The sequence below is a fragment of the Bactrocera dorsalis genome, chromosome 3 (assembly GCF_023373825.1).
Source record: "Bactrocera dorsalis isolate Fly_Bdor chromosome 3, ASM2337382v1, whole genome shotgun sequence".
NCBI lineage: Eukaryota > Metazoa > Arthropoda > Insecta > Diptera > Tephritidae > Bactrocera > Bactrocera dorsalis.
Window position 1 is genome coordinate 61,905,173 of NC_064305.1, and position 27,758 is coordinate 61,932,930.

The 27,758-nt window shown below is 38.6% G+C and overlaps 1 protein-coding gene across 5 annotated transcripts in view; it reads right to left on the reverse strand.

Annotated features, from left to right (window-relative positions):
- Nucleotides 1-27,758, reverse strand: part of LOC105224658 (uncharacterized) — a 193,805-nt gene that overhangs the window by 64,219 nt on the left and 101,828 nt on the right. For 4 of the 5 annotated variants that reach the window (XM_049453963.1, XM_049453965.1, XM_049453964.1 and 1 more), the window contains one exon: nucleotides 14,295-15,906. The exons of the other annotated variant lie outside the window; for it this stretch is intronic. The gene's annotated coding sequence lies outside the window, so the exon portion shown is untranslated. The remainder of the gene's footprint in view (nucleotides 1-14,294; nucleotides 15,907-27,758) is intronic. 5 annotated transcript variants of the gene reach the window in all.

A 27,758-nucleotide genomic window follows, 5' to 3' on the forward strand; every position in this document is an offset into this window, starting at 1 on the left:
AAAAATCGAAAAAATGTGTGCAGCGAAAGCCGTTCGCTCCACCAACCCGCACTCAGCACAAAAATTCTACAGCAAAACTGTCAGCAAACGTGAATTATGAGACTGCTTAGGTTGAAGGGCAGAAAAACAAGCCGAGGTGAGTGAGCAAAAAACGGGAAAGTGGGGGGAAGGAAAACAGAAAAAAGGGCGAACGAAAGCCACACACACACACGAGCGAACGCATAGCAAAGCGGAATAGGCAAAATTAAACGTTTAAAGCGCTGTAAACTGCAAGCCGCATACAAACAGACGCACGACGGCACGAACGGCCATTTCGAATGTGGCGGACAACAACGACAACAACAACAGCAATAACTGCGAACAAAACGACTACAGGCTTTTGCCAAACATGAGTGTCATCAAGAAAAATTCTCATTTTTTGCAGCTGCCTAAACTTTTGTTGACGCCACACCGACGAACGACGACCGACGGCCAATGGAGCCAGCACTCAAATCGGTAATAGGCGAGGACAGAGGAGCGGGCGTCAGTTGCATATACATATGTATGTATGTACATTTGTATGCAACGAATCGATCTGGAAGCAGCTTCGTTTAAATGTAAACTGCGTTAGGTGTGGGCGTCTTGTAGGGAATTAGTTGAACGCAGGCACATACAGGTGTAGTACATCGACTCGGACTAGGACTAGGTGCTTGGGTGTGTGGGAGGTTGGTAGGCAAGAGCATGAGTAGTAGTTAGGCCGGAGGCGGCACAGTTTAACAGGATAAAGCAGAATGAGCACAACAACAACAAACATACAACAACAAAAATACAACAACAACAACAACAACAAACATGCAAACAATACAACAACAACGAACATGCTAACAAAACAACAACAACAACAGAAAAAACAACTAACAAACATACGAAAACAACAACAATAAACAAAAATACAACAACAACAAAATACAGCAACCACAACCAATAAAAAACAAAAATAACAACAGAAATTTACAAAAACAAAAGCAACAACATTTGCAAAAAATCACAACAACAACAACAACAATATGCACCATAAACATTTCGGCTTAGGTGGCGTGTCGAGGCATGAAAGTCTATTAAAATGTGCAAAACCGTAGAATCCAATGAAAATGCAAAATGAGCGTAAAAGCTGAGAGTACCCATCGAAGCGGCGATTGGTTCGAAATGCTTTTGCAATTAGTGTAGAGTGGTGTGAGTGGTGTTTCTGTTTTCTATTTTGCCAGTTAGTCTTCACTTTGCAGCATCGGAAATTTCGTTGCACCGGAAAAAACTTAATGATCTGTTAATCGTATTTCGCTATAAATTAATTGCACGAAGTGTATGCCACAAGAGAGTGCACATAAACTCGATAAGAAGCAAAGCAGAGAATATGGTTGACACATATGAATTGTATTAAGTCTCTCAAGATTGAATCGATAGTGAGAGTAACATGGTTTTAAGTCCTCGCCTTTTCATAATTCGCTACATCGATAAAACATAAGAAAATAGTGAAGACTACGTATGCTAGAGATAAATTGTTGGGATGGAAATTTTCACTAAAATTAAAAAAAAAATTAATATCAGAAACTTTTGGAGAGATTTAAGTAGATCTAAATAATAAACCCATTAATGCAAGTAGAGATACTTTTTCGAGTAGACCACGTAGTAAGGCAAACAGTGAAGAAAACATACCAGCCGTAGCTGACAGTGTACACGAAGACCATGGAGAGTCGATTCGACGCCGTTCGCAGCAACTCGGACTGACGTATGAAATGGTTTGGCACATTTTAAGTCGAAATCATAACAACTTGTGCAAGAACTGAAGCCGCTTGACCTACCCAACCGACATCGCTTCGCTCTAAGCGCTCTTGAAAAGTTTCAAGAAGATCCGACGTTTTCGGGTCAAATTTTGTTCAGCGATGAGAACCATTTCTGGCTCAATAGGTATGTAAAGAAGCAAAATTTCCGCATTAGGGACGAAGAGCAACTTGAAAAGATTCAAGATCATAAAAAACTACGGTTTCAAAAATAATGCCGGTGAGAAGGTAAGCGTCAATGGCAACCATTATAGCGCCATTATAACCGACTATTTGATATCTGAAATTGAAACTTGTAATCTCGGCGACATTTGGTTTCAACTAGATGGCGCCACTTCCCCCCTCATCCCATCAACAAATGGATTTATTGAGAGAAAACTTGCGTGAGTAGATAATTTCACCTTTTGGGCCGGTCGATTGGACACCAAGTTCGTGCGATATCTCAGTGTTAGACTTTTTTTCTATAAGGATATGTAAAGTCTAAAGTCTATACAGACAATACCGTTTCGATTCAGGCCTTGGAGCAAAACATCACCCTGTCTTTCACCTGTCACCAATCGAAATCCTCGAACGAGTAATCGAAAAATGTACTCAACGTATGGTTCATCATAGCCGCGGCCAACATTTGAAAGAGATAATCTTCAAAGAGTGGGGAACCTCGAAATGGATCACCCTTTATTAGTTTAATAGCATGAAAACCGTCAATTTGAATCTCTAGTGTAAAATTTGCTCAAGCTTCAACCTCATTGCCGTTATTTATACACATAAAAATTATCTCTCTTTTCTCCTCACCTAAAAAGAGCATAATACCTCTAAGAAACAAAAATTTCACAATTAAAAACTGGAAAAATACAGAAATGCACGAATTTCCAAAAAAAGAGAATTGCTGAGAAAACTCTGGACGTATTTTCCCACATTTTCATGTGAAACCCCTAAACAGAGGGGAGAAGCGCTACTTGAGCAGAGATTACGTAGTGTCTCCAAAGCACTAGAAAGATAAAAAAGCAGCTCGAAAAACTGCAGAGAATCTAGACAAAAAGCCGGGCGCAGAGCAAGAGCCAGCAGCTGTTAGGTGGACACGTAATTTGGCAATTACCACTGCAGCGATAAAAAGGATGTGGAAGCAACAACTGCAGGCAATTGAAACAAAGGAATAAACAAAATGCATAAAAACAAAAACAAAACGCTGCAAAAAAAGACAAATAAAAAAAATTGGGGAAAAAAAAAAAACAAATAAAGCAACCACAAGGCAAGACAGCACGAGAACCGAGCAAAATGGGAAAATAAATAGATACTCACACGTATGCACACTCATACCAACAAGCCTGCAGATAAGCATGGAGTGAGACAAGTAATGAGAAACAACAACAACAATAAAACACACAAATACTTCAGTTAAGCGCAAATATGTATGCGAAAAGGACAATAACACAGCAGCAAGGACACCAAGGATGCAAGCGCAGAGGGCATACATATACGAAGAATACATGAAACAAACACATACACATATATACGAGTACTTATTTGTACTGCATGAGGCAAAGAAACAAATGCAAAGTGGAGGATTTACTGAACTAGTCGCCGCATAGAAAATCAGACAGCAGCAGCTCACAGCAACAACAAAGCAGCGGGATCAAAAGAGAGCGGGAGCGAGCGAGATAGTGAGAGAGATAGTTATGCAGTGATGCCAATGACAAAGGCTACACGCAGAGGAAATGCAGAGGCAAATGCAGTATAGTGCATAAAAGATGTAATAAAAAGAAAAATCAAACAATAACTATAACAACAACCAGCGACATAGAATGTGTGCAGGAGTTGGCGCAGCATTAAAGCCAAAGGCAACTGAGCCACCGCGAACAGAGTCGCAGTCGACCGGGAGTGCTGTGTTAGTGCAGTGGCTGCGAGTGTATGTGTGCGTGTGTGTGGTTATGCACAAGGAGAGGGCACAACAATAGAGTAACTGCAACTACTCCTTTCCTTCCTTGGCATTTGTCAGCGTCCGGAATTGTAAGGCACATATTTAGAAACCAGAAGACACCAACACACACAATCACAGGCGATTAAAAGTAAATATGTAGACTCTGTAGGAAATTTAGTTATTTTGTATGGATTGGAAACAGAAATTATGGAAATCAGCTTATGGTTAACGCTCTATCGGCCTACTGAGCGTACTATTCGCAACACCTTCGCCCATCGTAAGACCCAGCATTCATTTATGGATAATATTCGACTGAATAGACCAAGTCCAGCAGGCACTGAAGAAAATATAGCAGCTGTAGTTGAGAGTGTACACGAAGATCGGTGCAGTCGATTCGGCGCCGGCCGCAACAACTCGGACTGACGTATGGAATGACTGGGCGCATTTTACGTCGAGATCTTAAATTGAAGGCGTACAAAATATAGCACGTGTGAGAACTCAAGCCGCTCGACCTTCACAAGCGACATCGCTTCGCTCTATGGACTCTTGAAAAGTTCCAAAAAGATCCGATATTTTCAATCCAAATTTTATCAAATAGAGAACACCTTGATTTTACTTGACAAAAACCAGAAATACATACGTGATCTGATGTAAGTACAAACTCAAACCTTCAAAAAAAAAATCCGTTAAATGACAAAAAAAATAATAACATACGAAGCAATAAACTCAGGTTTCTCACTTCCTGAAATCCGAGTAAATCTTCTCCGAATGTTACTGTTTTATATTGTTTTAATTATCACTGCCTAACGTCGCTATCAAGCATCGAGTCTCTTTGAGTGGGAGTAAGCAATTGTAAAGCTGATGAGTTAGCAAGAAAAGGCACTCTTGAGCCGCTATCGGTAGAATGGGAGGGGATCGGTACTTCCGTATCCTATTGTGTTCGTGTACCAGAAAGCCGGGCTTCGCGGTAGCTTGACCAGCGCTGGGCAACCATCGGTACATATCGTTGTCGCAAAAGTCTTTTTGCCCAAGATCGATTGCAAAAGCTCTAGATATCTCTTTGCCCTAATTGTGGGGCTTTTTACAGGCACTTGACCTATTGGCGTCCACGCAGTAAGGCTGGGAATCCTACCAGACGCCATCTGCAGAAGCTGTATGGAAGCAGATGAAGTGGAAACAATTCAACACTTCCTTCTTGATTGTCCCGCGTTTGGGAGATCAAGACTTAAAAACTTGACAGCGCATACCTTCAGACAGCCCACCGAACTGGCGGGAATAGAAATGAAAAGACTATGCAAATTTGTTTTAGGTACTAAGCGTGCTAATTTATCTTCTTTCTATGGCTTCACAAAGGACTACATATAGCAGTCCACGTGCGATCTGGGATCAGCCATCTAACCTAACCTAACCTGACATAAACAATAATATGAAATATTTAGGTCTGTTCCGAAATGTCCGAGGTCATGCAAAGAGAATTGACATTGATATTACTGGCATCTATCAGTCTTATAGTGACCATCTGGTACTGAATACTTCTAAAATAGGTGGGAAGGCTAGAATGTAGTGCTAAGCTAATAAAATGTAGAGGATCCTTACAGATGCACTAAAGTCTGGGCAATTGTTGAGAGATCTTATAGTTATTTTTATGATGTGCCTCTCTCAGCTTGTGTTTCGAAAACTTGGTTTATCGAATGAAACGTTGAGACATAGAGTTACTTCTTTCTCTACATATTTCACATTATTCTTGCTTGGACACTCTTTTTAAAACAAACATCGAAATTTCCAACAAAAAGTGAAAATTAGAATTTTTCATTGCAGGGTTGCTGCACATACATATTTATCCACCCGTGTATTTATTTACAGTTATAAGTGTATTGGTAAGCTGTGTTATTAAAAAGGGCTTGCTCTTTCGCGGACACTGAGGTGTGTGGTTTGCTTCAGCAAAGTCGGCTGATACAACTGTACACCGGCTGTGGCATGCATGAAGAGCACACGACACCCTGGCCGACTGGTTGGCGAGCACTACAGCAGGCGGCGGCGATGCTGGTACGCCGTGTGCAAGCATTTTCGCTGCTGCCACTGCCGCCAGCGACGTCGCAATTCGCAAAGGGCAGCATAATTATTATTTGACGTTTAAGCGCGCGATGCGGCACGCATACACACACACATACAGCTTCGTTCTGCAGCCTTTGCTTCGACCAAGCAGCGAATCAGTGAATGCAGTCAGCAGCAACAACAATCAAACACGCCACATGCTCTGAACTCACTCGGCAGCAGTATTCGTGAGTTGTTGTTCTTGTTGTTGTGATGGATGCTTGGCAAGCGCGAAGGACGCGCAGTTAACAATGCGAATGCTTTGCCTGCCAAACGAACTTTAAACTGAATAACGCAGATTTGCTTCCATGCCAGCCGGATTGTTTGCCCGCATTGTATTTATATGCATTTGTTGTTAGTGTTGTTGTTGTTGTTATATTTGTTATTGCTGTTCTTGTCGCCTTTGTCTATGGCATAAAGATGAATCTCATTCACTTCATTTCGACTATGTGCACAAATCTGAAGCTCTCAAGCTCCGAGGCTGCGGCGGCTGTACATTCTACAGCTTCCTCGCCTGCACAACACGTCTTTTGTTGGCAGACGGCAAAGCGCGAACTGCATATTAAGATAGTCGCAGTCGCGTGGCGCAACGGAAATGACTGATTCTCATAAGGAAGTGCAAAAGAGCCGAAGAAATTGCAATGGAATTGCAGAGGAAGGCTTAATTCATGATGATGAACTTTCATAATTGCACACATGCATACAGATATACAGACATACAAACACATATACATATGTATATGTATATACGTATACATAATATATGTATATGTACAGCATACACAACATAGCAAAATGTATGTAGACACATGCCTGCAACATTCTGGGGCTAAGCTCGTAACAGCGTGTGCTTTAGGGAAGAGACAAATTCTCTAAAATATACAGATTTCCTTTCCACCGGGAAAAAAGTAATAGAAATAATCAATTTTTCATACACGAACACGATTTTTTCCGGTTTTTATAGACTTTGAGCAAGGTCAAAAGTTCCGTCAGGATCGGGAAGGACCTCTCCCAACGTTTCGATACCAAGCGATGTTTCAGACAAAAAGACTTCCTTTTGTGCGGGTTCTTCAATCTACTGCTAGAGAAAATAATACGAGCTACAGTGCTGAATAAAGAAGATGCAATCTTCTATAAGAGTGCTGATGATATTGCTATCATTGGCCTCATCAACAACCGCGCCGTTTATTCTGCTTTCTTCAAACTGGATAGGGAAGCGAGGCGTATGGGTCCGGTTGTGAACGAGAAAATGACGAAATATCTCCTAAAATCAAAGAAACAGTGGCGCTCTCGTGCCATGGCTCTCACTGTTGACAGTCATAACTTCGAAGTCGTAGATAACTTCGTCTATCTTGGAACCAGCATTAACACCAATAACAACGGCAACCTCGAAATCCAACGCAGAATAACTCTTGCCAACAGGTAATGGTACTTCGTACTGAATAGGCAATTGAAAAGTAAAGTCCTCTCTCGACGATCAAAGACCAAATTCTACAAGTCACTCCATCATCTCCGTCCTTCTACGTGGTGTAGAGGCAGGGACGATGATGAGTCAGCAATACGAGTTTTCTAGATAAAAAGTTCTGCCCTGATTTATGGTCCTTCTCGCATTATATAATTTGTACAGGCCAACGGACATGGCTAAATCGACTCAGCTCATCATGCTGATCATTTATATACATAAATATATATTTTATCAGGTCTGGTCGACGTTTCTTTTAGGGTATTACAAACTTCGTGACCCTGTTGAGTAAATTTCATAACAGTTTCAGAGTAAAAAGTTCTCTAACTGTTCACAAAGCTGCTTCAGAACTCTAAGTATAGGAAGACAGAATATTTGTTTATTATGTTTATGAATTCTAAGAACACAGTGATCAATGAAACGAAATTGACTTTCGAGAATTTCGTTTTCGACCACAGTATCTGAAAGCACTATAGGTATTCAGAAGTTAACCTAAGAGCTTATAGAACATAAAATATTTGTGAAATATACGACGAATGAATACGACGGCTCTAAGAAGGTTAAGTTCTTATAAGAATTTTCGAATCTTTTTTTACAATACCTGTATTGGAAAGCCCATAATAGTGACCGAGAGCTTGCTTTAAAAACCAAATAACTCTGCTATTTTCTTGGAGTACTAACCAAAACTAGAATAATGGCACAATTTAATGACATCTGATTCAATACTTTTCATGTTAAATGACATTTCATTCAATACTTTCTAAGTTATTGGTCTCAAAATGACGCTGCTGTCTTCATTTGCAATAAAAAATTAACTTTTATGTTTCCTGAACTGAACTTTCCTGAATACTGTTGAAGCTAGATAAGTGTTACGACAAATCTACAATATGCTGGGCCGGTCCACGGGACGTTTGTGCAATATCCTCATAATCTTACCTGCACAAATGATGACACATTCTGTTCAGTAGACCATTAGAAGCTTACAAATCTTCTTGAATCATCCCTTTTGGCCTGGAACCCAGTATATATGTATGTATGTCATTTACTGCCTCACTGCTTCGAAAAACGTTCTCTGACTAACCTTGACTAGAATACTATCAAAGGTTAATGTCATTTCATTCAATCCTTCTCAAGTGATTTATCTCAAAATGACGCTGTCGTCTTTCTTTCAAGTGAAATTTAAAATTAATTTCGCTTCTTGATGGCAATAATTGTGCTTAATTTACTAAAGAAAATCTGCAATTTGCGTTTTCCGTCATAACTATGTCAGCACAAATGATGTACCATGTTCAGGAAGCTACAAAAAGCTTACAAAAATTGTGAAACAATGAAATTATGTTAGGTTAGGTTAGGTTAGATGGCTGATCAAAGATCGCACGTGGACTGTACGTAGTCCTTTGTGATGCCATAGAAAAAGAACTTCCGTGTTCAGACTTCCAGATCGGCAAAGCGCTTGGTAGCCAATACAAATTTGCATTTAATATCTACACCCACCAGTTCGGTAAGATGTCTGAAGGTATGTGCCCCCAAATGTCTAAGTCTTAACCTCCCGAATGCGGGACAGTCAAGAAGGAAGTGCTGGCTAGTTTCTTCCGCATCTTCTTCTAAGCAGCTTCTGCCAGCGGCATCCGATAAGATTCCAAGGTTTACAGCATGTGTGCCCCACCAGACACTCCTCGACCAGCCCTGAACGCACTTTGAATGAGTTCAGGGCTAGTATCGCTGCTCTACTATCTGAGTGAATGGTCACCTCCCTGAATGTGGACACTCTCCGGAGTAGCAGATCTGCTGCTACCTTGATGGCTGCAACCTCAGCCTGGAAGACACAAAGAAGCTAACCGCCCCCCTCCTCCAGCGGCTTCTGCCCACCCATAGCCCCCTCTTCGGTATATGGGTAGAGAAGGAGCCGCGAGAGTTTGATATGGCGGCTCCTTGATCCAGATGATCCGGGATGCAGTCAAAGCTTGTAAGGATGTCTGAGTGTTCAGAGACACGCTCCTTTAGGAACCCAGATTCCCTGAGCCTGATCGCCACTTTTGCGGCCATACACCTTCCGGCAATATCAACGGGCGTTATGTTCAAAATTGCATTAAGTGCCATAGTTGGGGTGGACCTTAATGCACCGCACATGCTGATGAGCGCAGCCCGTTGAACGCTTTCGAGTTTCTTAGCAATTGTGGTCCTCTGTAAAGCCCTCCACCACATAAAGACTCCATAGAACATTATAGGCTTTACTATGGTGTCATAGAGCCAGAGGACCACCTTCGGTGAGAGGCCCCACCTTTTGCCGATAGCTCAAGCCGATAAGGTAATCGATGAAATTATGTTAGATCGTCCTAAAATGAAATTAAGTTAGTTAGTTGATATTACATTCGAGAGCAAGCCTAGGTTAGATCATTCACAAATTTTTACAAATGAAAGTGTTTTACGAGCAATGGTTCCATTGCTTACGATCAAAACGAGAAACTTGTTCGAGGTTCAAAGAACAATCTATCACTGATTAAATAAGGCGAATGATTTGTGACTAAGGATCGAACATGGCTAAAGACGGTTGTTGCCCAATGAAAGGTTGTAACTAGCATTTTTGGGATTTATTGTATATGGAACTATTTTCATCGAATTATTGGGTCAAAGTCTTAAGAAGTTGGCTTCTAGCACTATAAGGAGGATTCGAGGATCAAAAAAGTACAATTGGTGTTCATTCTGGTCTCATAAAATGATATATCTAAAAAATCTGGAGAAATGCATGTGAAGAGAGAGAACTCTAAATTTATGGGCTACAAATAAGGTCAATCAAAGTTTCCGGGTGTAGAAATCTCTGAATTCTTTTTTCAATCGACGCAAGAAAGCCAGTTCTCTATGTTTAACTTTTGCAGTGACAGAGGTTGAAATGCAAATGTAGCGCAAAAATCACAGCGAGATCAGAAATTTTACTCACTTCAGCTGAGCTGTAACCCTATATACATTATCAGAGAGGAGGGTACGATGTTTGCTGAACGATTCCCAATTTTTATTTACAGCTCTCAATTTTATCCAGGAATTAGGTAATCACATGATACATATGTGTATTTCCATATCATATTCCAATACTCCAGGTGGTGCCAAGCCATTTTTTTGAATACGAGAACGCAGTATAATTTTATATTCTTTATAACTATGTAAATTTACATACAAATACATACATATGTATGTATGTACATAAACCCATTCATTCACGTTAATTCCGAGCATGAACTTGAACTTGACCTCGACAAACAAAAGACACCCGATTATATTAAGAGTGCTTTTAATAAACATCCGAAGAGTGCGATGAACAGCAAAAGCAACAACAACTCTACTTTTCCCTTTACTCACGCATACATATTTATATAGTATATCGTAAATAACTACAAAATACAAACTACAAATAAAGACTAATACCTTAATCACACGAAAATTTATGGAACGACCATTTAGGTATTTAGTATGAAATGAAAATTCATGCATGACTGAGTTTTTGTTGGTTTAACGGCTGTGGAGAAATTAAAATTCAAACTTTAAGTGTCTGTGGAGCGCAGAGCGGAAGGGCGAAGAGGAGAGCGAGGCAAGCAATGTGTGAAATGTTTAGTTTCTCAAGTGAATAAAAAGAACACACAGGTGGTTTTGACGAAATTTACATTTTACAAGCACGCATACAAGCATATATAATATAGTATAAGTGTGTATGTATATGTGCGTAAAAAATTTGAGCAAAGCGCTGAGTGAACGGATATGGGAGAGCGGCACGCCAATTAAAGGTTAGGACGCATAAAAAAAATTAAAAAAGTATATATGTATATGTGTAAATATACATATGTATATGCACATGTAAAACAACAACAAAAACTCGACAACTACAACAACCACAAATGGAAGTGCCTAACAACTTTTATTTGATTTCGCCTCGAGAACACCAAAGCCAAGTCAATTAAGCACACTCCACCAACAAAAGGTAAAGCCGGGAAGTGGAAGATGTCTCGTAGAATCAAATACCACGAATTTATGCGTAAATTAACACAAAGTGGAGAAGCAAGAAGGCATAAATAAAGCTTTTGATGGATGTGTTCAAGGCAGTAAAAAAATCCAAAAAAAAAGAATTAAAAATGTTCGAATTAATCAAAGTAAACAAGTGCCACAAACACGAGCAAAAATACAACACACTCAAGAACAAAGAAACACAGAGCGCTGAAAATAAGCAAATGGACACACGAGTACGTTTTACGATATTTGCTTTCATGGAAACACCGAAAATGCCGGCACTGATGCGCGAGCGCTGATATGGAATTCAAAACATGCTCTGATTTCGAAACATCTCCGCAAACGCTGCGCTTCAATTCGACGTGGAAAGGTCACAACGAGAACACAGCAACAGCGACAAGTTAATGACCAAAAGAAGAGTTGAAATTCAAGTGACATGATGCCAAAGAAACAAAAATAAAATGTTATTGAATTAAAAAAAATGAGAAATAATATAGAATGGAGCAAAAGTAGAAGAATTAAAGGAAGTAAGCTGGTTCGTATACAATCCCACAAGTTTTTTAATAATTAATCTGATTATAGCCATAAATCACGACAAACAACGTTCTTTGTAAAGATATTTTTATCAGATAATAGCTCGTGTAAATATTTCACGATCAATATACTTTAATTAAAAGAGTACAAAATACAGTTTTTGGAGAACTGGAGTCGCTGGACCTTCCCAAACGAAAAGTTCTAAGAAGATCCGACGTTTTCTAACAAAATTTTGTTCAGCGATGTGGCCGATTTCTGGCTCAATGGTGTGCAAACAAGCAAAATTGTCGCATGTAGCAGGAAGACCAACCTGAAGAGGTTCAAGAGCTGCCATTTCATCTAGAAAAAACAATGGTTTTGGTGTGGTTTGGAAGCATCGGTGCACGATAAACGACTATTTGATACCTGAAATTAAAGGTCGTGATCACGGTGACATTTGGTTTCAACAAGACGGCGCCAATTTCCCACACATCGCATCAATCAATGGATTTATTGCAAGAACACTTTGGTGAGCGTTAGGCTTTTTCCAGTAAGGTTATGTAAAGTCTCAAATCTTTGCGGACAATCCCGCTTCGATTCAGGCCTTGGAGCAAAACAACGAACGACATTTGCCTTTCTTCAGTTACCAGTCAAAATACTCGAACGAGTAATCGAAAATTGGATTCAATGAATGGACCAATATTTCAAAGAGACGATCTTCAAAAAATGAATGCCAAAGAATGTTCTTTCGAAAGATAGAAAACGTTCCACATTAAATTTGAATTGTCTGTGTTTTTTCTTTAGAAAAGTAGGGAGTCCCGAAATAGATCACATTATACATGTAGTGAGTAGTGCGTTGGGATTTTTACAATGGATTAAAATATCGAACAAAGAATTTGTTTCATATTTTGTATTTCTATGAAGTCATGTGTAGAAGTGAGGAATGTTCTCTGATAATCATTCACTGGGGGTGGCCAGAAACGATTATTTTATATATAGCTCAAGCAGCTCACGACTTCCGGTCTTGGATCAAGTATCCTTTGGGTAGCCAAAGAACATCCGTTTGCAAGCGAGCTAAAGTGAGAAGGGTTGTGCGCTGGGTTTGGGACCTACCTCGTAAAGAACCTTCCCAATGAAAAAAAAAACAACAGCTTCGGAAGAGAAACTCGGCTATAACCGGGTAAGCGGTGTCTCCGGCAGTAAACAAGAAGAACCAAATTGTATGTTATGCGTTACAAAGTCTTCAAAGCGGTCGAGAGATCGCTGAAGACATGCCTCTTTTTGGAGCTTTTTCGACCTTAAACATCTTCAAGTAATAAAAATATTAAAAAAGTAAAAAAGTGAAGGATATGGCAGAGTCCGTTAAATTGCTTTTTGTGAATATTTTGGGTGTGAAACGCGTTCTTGCTCGACTCGTCCCGATAAAGGTAAATTTTTACAAAAAGTGTACCGAAAACAGGCCTCTTTGAACATGTTATGGAGAAGAGCGATATAACTGCCGATGAGACATGGGTTGATGAGTTTGACATGCAAACAAGTTATCAATCATCGGAATGGCAATCGTTCTCAGTCGACTGAAGAAAAAAATAAAGAATAAAATTCTCTGAAGAAGTTGAATTCCGTTCCAAAAAGTACTTAGGGAAAGTGTTTCGAGGACTGGAAAAGTCGATGGCAAAAGTGTATTACATCTGATGGGAATTACTTTGAAGACGACAAAATAAATATTGATGAATAATTAAATATTTTGTTTTTTATTTACAATTTCCATGTAATTTTTTTTCACAATGATAGTTATGATGAATTTTACACCATTTTTGCCAAATACATTTCCACAAATGGAATTAGAATTTTGACAATGCTTTGACAAAGCTTCTCTTCTTATCAACACTCGCTGTCGTAATTGCAAGTAATTTTGTATGAATATGTTGTAGTGATAAAATGAATATATTGGAGGTAAATATAAAAACAATTTCAACGTTAACTAAAAGAGAGCAATAGCGACAGCGACTTCAATTCAAAACCACAAATATGAAGAATAGAAGAAAATTTAAGTAAAGAGATATAGATAAACCATATGTATGGGTGTCTATGAATATTTTTATGTACATACATATTTATATCTGTATATCTAGTTGAACGCCAGCCGCCCTATCAAATACACATTGTTAAAACAACAAAAAGCATTACAATAGAATCTATTACCAACGGCATTAGCTGCGACGCGGCAGCGCAGTCGTCAATAGCCACACCACCCGCCGCCAAAAGTCGAAAAATCACAGAAACTTCAATATGAATAACAGCAAATAATGATAGACATATGTATGTACATATGAGCTACTTTAGACATACATATATCGACACATATGTATATTCACTATTCCATATATACAAGTGAACGTAAGTATATACATATACATATGTAAATGTATGTCATATATTTGTGTGTTCATAGGTATGTATGTGAATGAGTCGGTAATGACCAAGTAAAACTTACCGTGTCTTCCAGCGATAATCGAGTGCTCGCTACGGAGAAATTCATTTTAGCGGCGGCAAACGATTTGGCAGCTACGCCGCCACTAAACTCGGCCGCAATGGAGGAGGTGATAATTGAAATATCCATATTTAAGCCATCTAACGACGATTGTTTTTGTTGTTGTTGTTGCTTGTAAGCACAATAAAAATTATTATTTTTTCTGTTTAATTATGTACTCGGCAGTTGAAGCGTTGCGTGACTTTGCGTTTGGAGCGTTGAGCGATTTCTTTCAAAGCCGAAGAAACGCTGCTTCTTCTGTGCTCGCGTTTAGAACAACAGCGCGTTATTGGACTCAAAGACGTCAAAGCGACTTTGGAATTCCAGCGCTTTGGTCTCCACGCCTCGCTGTTGCTTCTTATGATGACGAGTATTGTTGTTGTTGCTGATGATTGTTATTTTAGGCCGCTAAGCTGTTTGATGGCGATTGCTTGCTTGTTGGCGGCGGTTAATTGCGTTGCTGTAACACACACACACAAACAAATTAGGCGCACACACACGCGTCACAAAATATATAACACTAACATCAATGCAAGCACGAACAAAAAACACTAAAACGACAATTGGAAGTTGTTGTTGTTATTATTATAATGCTTGAATACACGTACATAAGTATAATTTTATTTCTGCAGGCGGTGATTCAACACCGACATCTTTTAAATAATTTTCTTGTTTTTGTAACTTTATTAAAACTTTTTTGTTGTTGTTGTAGTTTTCATAAAATTTTTTTTAGTGTTTGACACACGCTGGTGCACAAGAAAATAAGAAATTTTTGCGTTGTTGTTGTTGTAGTAGAGTTTACTTTGTTGTTGTTGTTGTTGCAGTTGTATTATATATGATTAAAAATGTTGTTATTGCATTTTGCTTAAACCATGTTGTTGTTGTATTTCATTGAAAACTTGTTGTTGTATTATTATGACAAATTGTTGTTGTTTTTGTTGTTACTGTATTTTGATGGGGACTTGTTGTTGTTGTAGTATTTTTTTGTTTTTGTTGTTGTAGTATTTTTTGTTTTTGTTGTTGTATTCTGTTTAAAACTTGTTGTATTTGCCACAAGAAAAAATATTGTTGTATCTGGTATATTCTGCGTACAACTTTCACACGAACACTACCAACACTAACACAAACACACACACTTGGCGTAGTCGATTTAGCGGTTTTTGTTTTCTTAGAAACGCCGGAAATTCCTGTTGTTGCAGAATTTGCATGGCAATTTTGCACAATTTATTAATTTTAGTTGTTGTTGTTACCTTACTTTTTAACCGCACACACACTTTTGTAGCACACTGTGGACACTTTTGCGCATATTTCAGACACTATTGTAATTAATGAAAATATTTTAACACTTTTTGCGCAATTTCAGCTCATAAAAAGTTCAAATTTTTGCGAATTTCTCAAAATTTAGATTCTTTGATCTTTCAGCACAAGACACACCGGTAACCACAAATATAATGACATATGTATATGTATATGTACCCAATGAGCGATCTCACCAAGTCAACGTCAATTGATCAGCGCACGCCAACTGAATCGAATTCGCCGTCAGTCGCCGACAGACGCTGAAATGAGCGACGAGCTAGAGAAGAGAGAAGAGAAGAAGAGAGAGAGTTAGAAATCAAAGGAGTGGTCATCAGTAGAAATATATATACATATTTATATACAAATATATGGCGTATAGAGATTATTATAAATTATTTATTATCAAAGAAAAGTAAAACGAAAACAAAAACAAAAAGCGAAAAATAATCAAAATAAAAAAGTAAAAAACATAACAAATTGACAGCTGGCCGTTTAAAGTGCCAAGCAAAAGTAATAATATTAATAATAACAACAAGCACTGTAAAAAAGATATAAATATTCTTTATTTGTGCACAAGAACAACAACACTAGCGCGTGTATCGCTGTGTGTGTGTGCGTTTACGGACAAATGAACTTATCGAGCAGCCGGCGCATTTCGGCACAGCCGCCTTAAGCTGAAAAAATGTATTTAATATTTTATGTATGTACATACATACATATGTATGTTGTGCCAATAAATTTTTTGGTAATAAAGTTTACTTTAATCTATTCTATATAGATATAGAATAAAGTAAACTTTTAGAGATCAAACAATAAAAGGGGATGTCTTTATTTTGGTATAATGATCAGCTCAGGTATCAAATAGAGCAAAAGTTGCATGCATACATACATACATATGTATGTATGTCCAATTGTAATGCACTACACCCTTCAACAGAATTTTTCAACAATTACCAGCTTTATAACCGTTTGTCTTCATACAGCTCTAACTACGAAGGAATGAAACAGGTGGGGGAGCTAGAAACCTATAAGCTAACATAGAACACATTTTTTTGATAAAATTAATTTTATTAGATATATGTACATACATATGTACAATATAGTTAACTTCGAGGGCAATACAAGTGACATTCATAAAATTTTCCAATACCATTGTTATACTCTTGTAACATGTTGCATGTATACATATATCACCTAAAACTAAGAGAGATAGATGAAGGGTTATATATGTATATGAATAAGTATGGTCAGGGCGATGTGATGTGATGATCCGAGTGACTGTCTGTCTGCCCGTCCATCCGAGCAAGCTGTAACTTGCTGAAAATGGATATAACCCCCCGTTCACTCCCTATATAACAGTACTGTTAAAATCGACTAAAATCACGATATAGCAATAACTAAATACATCAGAGATATTAAATTATACTCCGGAGATGGTATGAGGGTGCTTTAAAGGAGCCGGCATATATGATATGAAAGCACATATCTCGAGACCCGCCCAACGGATTTCAATCAAATTCGGTATAAGACATTCTACGCATATTCCTACTATGTTAGATACGAGTTAAATCGGACTACAACCACGCCTACTTCCAATTTTAAATTACATTAGATTCTTTCACTTGCCAGTGTACAAATTAAGAAGAAATGAATATAACATGATAAAAATTTGAAATAATAATTATTTCAAAGTATGCCACCTTATGACCAAACATTTCCAAAATCCAACCAAAATTGTTCAAGCCCCCAAATATGGAATATGTGGACCCCAGAGTCTATAGTTGACTTTTTACCGAAAATATTCGTCAATGTGTGAAATATATAATTCAAATTCTTTTCGTGATAGTTGTATGTTTGTGTGTTAAAAATGGGTCGAAATGGGTCAATACTTCTTTTAGCCCCCATTTACCTAATATAAATATTTTCGAACTTATAAGTGACTTTATACCACATATCTCGTCAAATGAAAAAGTTTACCATATAAGTATTAGATTCCTATCGTTCAATTCGTATGGCAACTACATAGTGGTCCGATATCAGTGAATGTCACAAATGAACCATCGCCTGAGGGGAAAAGGAAGTGTGCAAAAATTTAAATCAATACATCAAGAAATCAAGGACACCTTCGCGTATGTACAAACAGACAGGCGGACAAGGTTAAATCTACTCAGTGGTCGCGCTTATCATTTCTATATATGTATATATTTTAAGGGTCTTTGTCAATTTTTTCTGTATGTTACAAACTTCATATGTTGTGCGGAAGAGGTTAAGCAGAAAATATTCAGACGTGTTCTTCTCCATTGTACAGCCTTTGAAAGACTGACGCTGAAAAATCTAGGTAATCCTACTTTCGTTGAACCAAAAGACATAGCCGGAAATGATATTAGCCGTCTCAACAAATTTGTGACAGGCTCAAAACGCTTTGTCGATCTGTAAGGGTTTATGATGCAGTATTTGAATTAATAGGCACCACAACGGATTAACGTTCTTAGCTTTTCAAGCGAGAACCTTCTCAGGATCAACCTTTCAACCGAACCAAACCTAGCCTATAAAAGTAATGGTCTTATGTTATAGTATTTAGGATTTTATATGTGCTACAGCGGACCGGCCATCCAAGCTGTCCAAGCGAGAGCCTTCTTAGGATCGACCTTTTAACCTAGCACATAGCCTAACCTACAAACTTCGTTGCAAACTTAATATACTCTGTTCAGGCCATAACAAAAAATCAATTAGACTGTCTAGTCGCATTGAGCTCAGTCGAAATATTTCCAATAATTTATTATTCATTGCATTCCATTAAACATTGATTAGTATTTTATATATTTCATGGGGAATTTTACAAATTTTTGCAATTCACTCAAATTCATTACACCGTCAATAGCCAGTATTACGAAGCGATACTAATGTGTAAATAAGGTAATCGACATTGTTTACTAAATTATTACACCAGTAATGTTTAACAGTATAATAATTATATATAGGGTGTTTTTTTAAAGGTATAGAAATTTTTAGAACGAACACTGTTAAAGAAGCTGTCAGAATTAATTTAATGCATATTCCAAGATATCGTTTAATTTAAGATTACTTAAGATCATGGCCAATGACAAGCGATACATTCGGGCTTGAGCTTTTGGTCCACCGAAAACGTCAACATCAATGTTATAAGTACTGAACTGAAGCAAGAAGACGGTGAAAAAGTCATGAAATCACCAAATCAAAACATGAACCGGTAAATCATACCAACGAGGAAATCATGACTCTGCTAAAGTCAAGACACAAGACTGGGGAGAGTCGATTCGATGGAACGACTTGGCGCATTGCTATTCGAGATCCTAAACTAAAAGCGTACAAAATATAGCTTGTGCAATAACTCAAGCCATCGAACTTCCCAAACGACATCACTTTACTCTATGGACTCTTGAAAAGTTCCAAGAAGATCCGACCATTTCTGGCTCGATGGGTATGTAAACATGCAAAATTGCAAGTCCAATTTGTGGACCGGTGGAATCATCGGTTCATATTTCTTCAAAATGTTGCCGTTGAGAACGTAACCGTCAATGGGGACCCTTATCACGCCATGATAACAGACTAATACATGTCTGAAAAGCTGATGAAGCCTTGATGCCTTGAAATGCCTGGAAGCTGGTGATTTCGGCGACATTTGGTTTCAACAAAACGGCGCCACTTCACATACATCGCATCAATCAATGGATTTATTGAGAAAACACTTCGGTGGGCAGTTAATTTCCAGTTTTGAGTCGGTCAATTGGCCACCAAGATCGTATGATATCATACCGTTAGACTTTTTCCTGTGGGGATATGTAAAGTCTAAACTCTATGCGTACAATCCCGTTTCGATTTAGGCCTTGGAGTAAAACATCACGAGTGTCATTCGCCAGTGATCAGTCGGAATGCTCGAACGATCATCGAAAATCGAACTCAATGGATGGACCATCTGAGACATAGACGCGTCTACCATTTGAAAGAGATAATCTTTAAATAATAAATGCCAAAGATTGTTCTTTCGAATGATAATAAACATTCCCCATTAAATTTGAAGTTTTTGTGTTTTTTCTTTCAAAAAGTAGGGAACCCCGATCACCCTTTATATGCCACTCACACACCTTTCCATATCTTATTTTAAATACAAGTTCCACACTTCTAAAAATACACCCGCTATATATCTTTCGCAACACTACTAATTATTGTTATTGTAAATATTCATGCCGTAAAGATTCGAGTTAAATACGTGCTATGACACAATTGATTTGGCATTAAAATGAAAACGCTGCGATTCGCGATAAAAGATTATTGACTGAAATAAATTATTTTATAGACACAAGTGTACTCATATATACATACATACACATAGAGCTATGTACATACAAAAGTACAGTATCTATGCGCGGGCATTAGTTGATTTACTTGTTATTGTTCTCTTCGTGATTGCGATGATTTCATTTGGGGCGTTTCAATCGATTTACCCGCCCTGTTGTCTGCCGGCGAGCAAGACGCTGGCTAATTAATGGGTCTCGCAGAACAGCTGTTCTCTTTTTGTGGATTTGCAAACTTTTCGCGTTAATAGAAATCAGAACAGATGATTTGAATTGAAAATTGAAAGGAATCTGACGATTATGTGCTATTCAAGAATTTGAAACAAAGAGCAAATAAATGGCCAAAAAGCTTTGAAAAGTTTATATTTAAAAATATGTATTGCTTCTTGTTGTAAGCTGCTTACGTTTTCAACTATTGTTGGATATATATATAGTAAAATTATACTGACACAGTTAACACAGACAAGACCAAGTAAGGAAGAGCTAAGTTCTGGTAACCGAACATTTCATACTCTTCTAACTTAGCAGAATCAACCTTCAGGTGTTTAAGATTTGTAAGTTATATGAGGTCTTGGGTAAGTGTGCACCCTACTTTATCGATTTTAGCCACAACGATGTACCGTTATTAAAAAAAACACACATTCTCTATTTTATTAAGAAGTAGGCGTAGTTGTAGACCGATTTTTCAAATTAGAACATAGGAATGTTGAGATAATGTTAAATATCGAATTTAATATATCCGTCGCGTAGGTCCTGAGATAAGGCTTTTCATCGAAATGTGGGCGGTGACACGCCTATGGGCTTGGCAGTGGTCCGATCACGCCTATCTACGAACACGTCCTCACTTTTTTGCCAAGGAAGACGTGTACCAAGTTTCATTAAGATATCTCTATGTTTATCGAGGTTAAAGCTGACACAGAATGACATACCGACGGACAAACAGTCATGCGGATTTCAACTCGTCTCATTATCCTGATTTTTTACAATGGATGATCTAAGTAGAAGTACTTTTTCCAAGAAGTGGTCTTTTTTGACGCGTGAGTCGTGTCAAACTGTTATGTTATTTTTGTTTAGTATTGTTTGGCGTTTCATTATGGAAAGACTTACGTCTGAACAACGTTTACAAATCGTTCAACTTTATTGCGAAAATTCACTTTCTGTAAAGAAAGTGTGTCGGGCGCTTCGCTCAACTTATGGTCACCTTAATCGGCCTACTGAGCATACTATTCGCACCACCATCACCCATCTTCAGACCCAGCATTCTTCATTGAATAGTATTCGACCGAATAGACCACGTCCAGCACACAGTGAAGAAAATATAGCAGCCGTAGCTGAGAGGGTACACGAAGACCGTGGAGAGTCGGTTCGGTGACGTTTGCAGCAACCCGGACTATGGTATGCAACGACTTGGCGCATTTTAATTCGAGATCTTAAATTGAAAGCATACAAAATACAGCTTATGCAAAGACTGAAGTCGCTCGAACTTTCCAAGCGACATCGCTTCGCTCTATGGAATCTTGAAAATTTTCAAAAAATCCGACATTTTAGAGCCAAATTTCATTCAGCGATGAGGATCATTTTTGGCTCAATAGATATGTAAACAAGCATATGGGACGAAGAACAAAGATTCAACGGCTGCCATTTCATCCAGAAAGAGTAACGGTCTGGTGTGGTTTGTGAACCGGTAGAATCATCGGTTCATATTCTTTCAAAAATGTTGCCGGTGAGATCGTCAACGGCAATGGCGGCCGTTATCACGGCAAGGCAACCGAATATTTGATGCCTAAAATTGAAGCACCCCACATTCCCACACATCGCATCAATCAATGGATTTATTGAGAGAACACGTGGGCAGATAATTTCACGTTTTGGGTCGGTTGATTAATCACCAAATTCGTGTGATATCACAACTTAGACTTCTTCCAGTGGGGATATGTAAAGTCTTCGATTCAGGGCTTGAAATCCGCGAATGATAATGAGCTTTCGGTAAATGCTATCGGGAAAGTAAAACGAAAGGATACATTTACTTTTGAAACTTATACCCAAAGCTGCATTGAAAAAAAATCTAAAATCTCAATTAGCTCTCTGCTCTTCAATTCCTTAGCGTTTCTTTCGGGTTACGACCGTTATTACCCGCTGGTTATATAATTTCATAAATCTTCACTTCGGCTGCCATTAATATTTTGGCATCCGACGCTGCCAAGTTCTTCTTTTGCTTCCAGTTCGGCTTAAGTCTACATATGTACATATGTACATGCATACATATGTACATATGTATGTACATTTGAAAGTATGCGCATATTTCTGTACTTTTCACTGCTTTACAGGTTCGAGTTCATTCTTTTTCTGGAGCAAAACTTAATTTCTCGTTTTGTCTTACTTTTCTGTACTTTTCCGTTTCGTTGTTGTTTTTTTGTTTTTTTGCTTTCGGTCATTTTTAATTGAATGCGGATTTGACGTGTGTTTCTTGTGTACACGTATTCTTGGCCAGCAATGAGACTTTATCAGCAGCAATGGCAGGGAGCAACAACATAACCATTTACAACAACAGCGGCTTTAGCGGCTGCAGGAAAAAAACTGTCATTCTCTTGGGGACACATACATACATACATACTTACAAAAACATGTGTGCTTGCAGTCGTGCGCTCGGCAGAACTGGGCTCAATTCGTAAGTGACTTTTATATAACAGTTGTTGTTGTTGTTGTGCCCATATACAATTTGTTTTCATTGCACGAACTTTCGTGCGCTGACTTTGCTTGTCGCAATGTAAGCAGTAAGAACAACAACAAAGTCTATATTACACATATGTAAATATGTATGGATGGCTTTAGCTGCCTGCTGCCGACGAGTTGCACATCCGCAATGTATTTTTTCACACACACACACACTTATACATATCAACAAACGCAACAAATAAATGAGTAAGCCCACGTAGAATTCGTTGCAAGAGAATTTATAAGTGCGCAAGTGTATGCATAAGTATAAATATGTACGTTATGTTGGTAGCACTTTACTCCTCCAACAGCACTTAGGCCAACAATAAGGGTCCTCCTGATACAATTCAGCTTGTAGCCGCGCTCGCTGGCACCTTCTTCCAATTCTTTCTGCAATGCTATCACTTTGCGCTTCAGCAACTTTTGTTCGCCTTGCCGTAGTTCATAGGCATGCTTGTGTATGTACAGCTGTGAGAAAAGAAATGGCAACAGACGAGCAATTGCAGAATATGTTGACAAGAGAAAGTTATAATAGAGGCGACTTCACCTCATATCATCCAATATTCTACAATTATACTTGGTAAGTTCATATACTTTAATTCACGGTCTCGGATGTTTTCTTCTGGGTGTTACAAACTTCGTAAAAATTTAATATACTCTCTTTAGGGTCTGACAGCTATATGATATACCTGGTTCAAATAAAATAATTGACAAATTTTGTAAAGAGAACTGATTTTGATTGGTCAGTTTGTATGGCAACTAGTATGCTATAGTGGTCCGATATCGACGGTTTTGACAAATAAGCAGCTTCTTGGAGAGAAAATGGCATGTGCAAAGTTTCAGATTGATATTTCAAAAACTGAGAGACTAGTTTGGAACAGACGGACGGATAGACAGAAATGGCTAAATAGACTTAGCATGTCAAGCAACATCAAAAAAGTTCACAAAATAGTTTTAGATGACCGTAAAGTGAAGTTGTTCGAGTTAGTAGACGCTCTAAAGATATCAACTGAACGTGTTCATCATATCATTCACAAATATTTGAGTATAAGGAAGCTCTGTACAAAGTGGGTGTCGCGCGAGGTCACTTTTGTCCAAAAACAAGGACGAGTTGTTGATTCAGAGCAATGTTTGGAAATGTTCAGGCGTTTTGTATAACAATGGCTGCAACATGAGTCCATAATTACACCCCAAAGTCTAATCCACAGTCATCCGAGTGGACTGCGCACGGTCAACCAGCTCCGAAGCGTGGAAAAAAGCAAAAGTCGTCTGTATTTCAGAATGCGCACGGAATGAGTTTAATTGAATATCTACCTTAAAAAAGGAAGGACCATCAACAACGACTATTAATTAGGTTATTCGATCGTTTGAAGGACGAAACCACGGACCGTGCCAAATGTCAGTGAAAACGATGGTAAAGTCCTTGACTCAACCGATTTCTCCAGATCTGGTCTCCAGCGACTATTTTCTGTTCTCAGATCTCAAAAGAATGCACGCTAGGAAGAAATTTTCGTCGAAAGACAAGGTGATCGCCGAAACTGAGGTATATTTTGAAGCAAAGCAAAAATCGTACTATAACAAGTAAGGAAGGGCTAAGTTCGGGTGTCACCGAACATTTTATACTCTCGCATGATAAAGTGATAACCGAGATTCTGAGAGATTTACCGACATTTTCGGTGAAAAATTAGGTTAGGTTAGGCACTGAGTTTTTCGTGTTCGATTTCAGGGACCTTGAAAAGTTTATAGTCCGATCACGACAATTTTTCCACAAGGGATACCTGAGCTCAAATACCGTATTTGTGTAAAGTTTTATTCCGCTATCATCATTGGTTCCTAATGTACATATATATTATACAGAGAAGGCATCAGATGGAATTCAAAATAGCGTTATATTGGAAGAAGGCGTGGTTGTGATCCGATTTTTCGTACATGTCATCATTACCTACCGAATTTTATTGAAATCGGTCGAGTAGTTTCTGAGATATGGTTTTTGGTCCATAAGTGGGCGACGCCACGCCCATTTTCAATTTAAAAAAAGCCTGGGTGCAGCTTCCTTCTGCCATTTCTTCCGTAAAATTTAGTGTTTCTGACGTTTTTTGTTAGTCGGTTAACATTCAACATAACCTTTGTATGGGAGGTGGGCGTGGTTATTATCCGATTTCTTCCATTTTTGAACTGTATATGGAAATGCCTGAAGGAAACGACTATATAGAGTTTGGTTGACATAGCTATAGTAGTTTCCGAGATATGTATGTACAAAAAACTTAGTAGGGGGCGGGGCCACGTCCACTTTTCCAAAAAGATTACGTCCAAGTATGCCCCTCCCTAATGTGATCCCTTGTGCCAAATTTCACTTTAATATCTTTATTTATGGCTTAGTTATGACACTTATAGGTTTTCGGTTTCCGCCATTTTGTGGGCGTGGCAGTGTGCCGATTTTGCCCATCTTCGAACTTAACCTTCTTATGGAGCCAAGAAATACGTGTACCAAGTTTCATCATGATATCTCAATTTTTACTCCAGTTACAGCTTGCACGGACGGACGGACGGACATACAGACATCCGGATTTCAACTTTACTCGTCACCCTGATCACTTTGGTGTATATAACCCTATATCTGACTCTTTTAGTTTTAGGACTTACAAACAACCGTTATGTGAACAAAACTATAATACTCTTCTTAGCAACTTTGTTGCGAGAGTATAAAAATGATATCGAAATGTTGGAAGGTCGCTACAATCAGTGTATCATCCTTGAAGGTGTATCATCCTTTTATGTTACATAAAAAAAAACGAATTTTGGCAAAAAAATCTGTTTACTATGGAAGTCCAGGGACTTTTCAATTGAAATAAATACTTTATAGGCTCTCGGAGATTTCCTTTTGGTTGTTGTTGTTACAATCGTTATGGCAAACTGAATATACTCTGTTCAGGGTGTTTGAAGATGTCAGTTATAGTGACGTTCAAAAGTAAAAGCTTCTATTGACCACCACTTACCTTAGGTTTGACCCTAGTAAACTCTAATATGAGCACACCTCAGTGACGGATCAACGGGTGGATGTTTTAAGCATTAAAATCTCTCTAAAATCGCAGAATTCAGAAGAATTTACGAAGTAACAACAATATTGAAAATATTTTTATAAGAAAAACCGCCAGAATGAAATTCTGGATCCGCCACTGCTCAAGGAACTTGTTCGATCGCTTCTCCGACCAAGGTCACAAAAAATCTTTTCCAAGAGTAATTGGTTCTCGGAACGCAATGAATGATATCCGAATATATTTTTCATTCTCATAAAAGCCCATAGCCGCTGGGATTGTTTCATTAAAAAAAAAAATTGGAGGCACATGCATTTGTCGTACAATTTCAAGGAACAACCACTTATGGAAGAAGCTGTGGAAAAGTACCTAGCAGAGTAATTAAGTCAAACTTTTAATAGAAGCCCACTATTTCTTGAGGATTGAGATAACTTATAAGCAATAAATATAAAAATTCACAGAACATGTTTTTTTCTTCAACAATGCAACCATGCAAAGCATAACGGTACTTATAATAAAATATCCTCCCTCAGAGTTGCCATATCTTATGATATTTTGAAGCTTTTTCTCTCATAAAATTAGCAAAATCAAATTATAACGATTAGTATGTACCGTAATTTTTCGTAACTGTAGAAATATATTGTTACGAATTTACTCTTGCTAGTTTACTTTGTTAGGTTCGTATCTCTGGATTGACAAATAAAATCAACACTGTTTAATTTAATTCAACAACTCTTTATTTCACAACTCGTCTACACTATAACAGTTTACTCTTAGCACTGATTGATTACGTTGGCGCTGCCACGGCTTATATAGCCACGCACTTCTCGCTGATGCCGACGTGTCCTTCTAGAATATCGCGTCTGGAAATTACTAGAACATACGGCTATAGCCACGCACTTCTCGCTGATGCCGACGTGTCCTTCTAGAATATCGCGTCTGGAAATTACCAGAACATACGGCTATACGGCGCCAGACGCAAGCAGACAGTCGCGGCGCCAGACTCAGCAATTGTTTAACTAGACGAGCAGACAGTGTGGCGCCAGATGTCTACAACAAGACAAATGCTATTCCATATACCTACAGCTATTGTTCATAATCAGGGATGCATATAGTAATACAAATACAACTTAATACTACTTTTTGTAACACTGCCCTCCACTAAAGCCTAATCGTCCCGATTAGGCACAAATCCTCTTGAACCAAATGGGGCGAGCCTCTCCAAATGTACTACTTTCATTTTACATCGTGCTTTCCCATTTCTTTGTATGCGGTATACCACGTCATTAAGTCGTTTCATCACCATATAGGGTCCTTCCCAGGCTGTCTGCAATTTCGGGGACAAGCCTTTCTTTCGAAGTGGATTGTACAACAGGACCAGATCACCTTCTTCAAAACCTTTTGAATTTGCCGCTTGATCGAACCGGTCCTTCATCTTATTGCTCATCAGATGCGTATGCTGTCTTACCATTAGATGCAATTCATTCATTTCTTCCTTTAAGGCAGAACAATAATCTCCATCATTTCTTACAGCTGCAGGATTCGTACCAAACTTAAGATCAGCAGGGAGTCGCAGATCAGATCCGAAAATAATCTTTGCTGGCGTGTAACCAGTTGTCTCGTGCTTCGCTGAACGATACGCCAGCAGGAACATCTGGATGCACTTGTCCCAATTCCGTTGGTCTTTATCAACGATTTTCCGCAGATGTTCTTCGAGCGTTCGGTTGAATCTCTCTACCATCCCATCTGATTGTGGGTGTAACGCTGTTGTCCGTGTCTTGTGGATGCCCAATAATGTACAGACTTCTTGGAAAATGGAAGATTCGAAATTCCTGCCTTGATCTGAGTGTAATTCGACGGGCACTCCGAACCTTGTTATCCAATTTTCTACAAACGCTTCGGCTACTGTCTTCGCTTCCTGGTTTGGTAAGGCATATACTTCTGGCCATTTACTGAAATAGTCCATGACAACCAGTAGATATTTGTTTCCGGCCGTACTGGTTGGGAACGGACCTGCAATATCCATTGCGACTCGTTCAAATGGT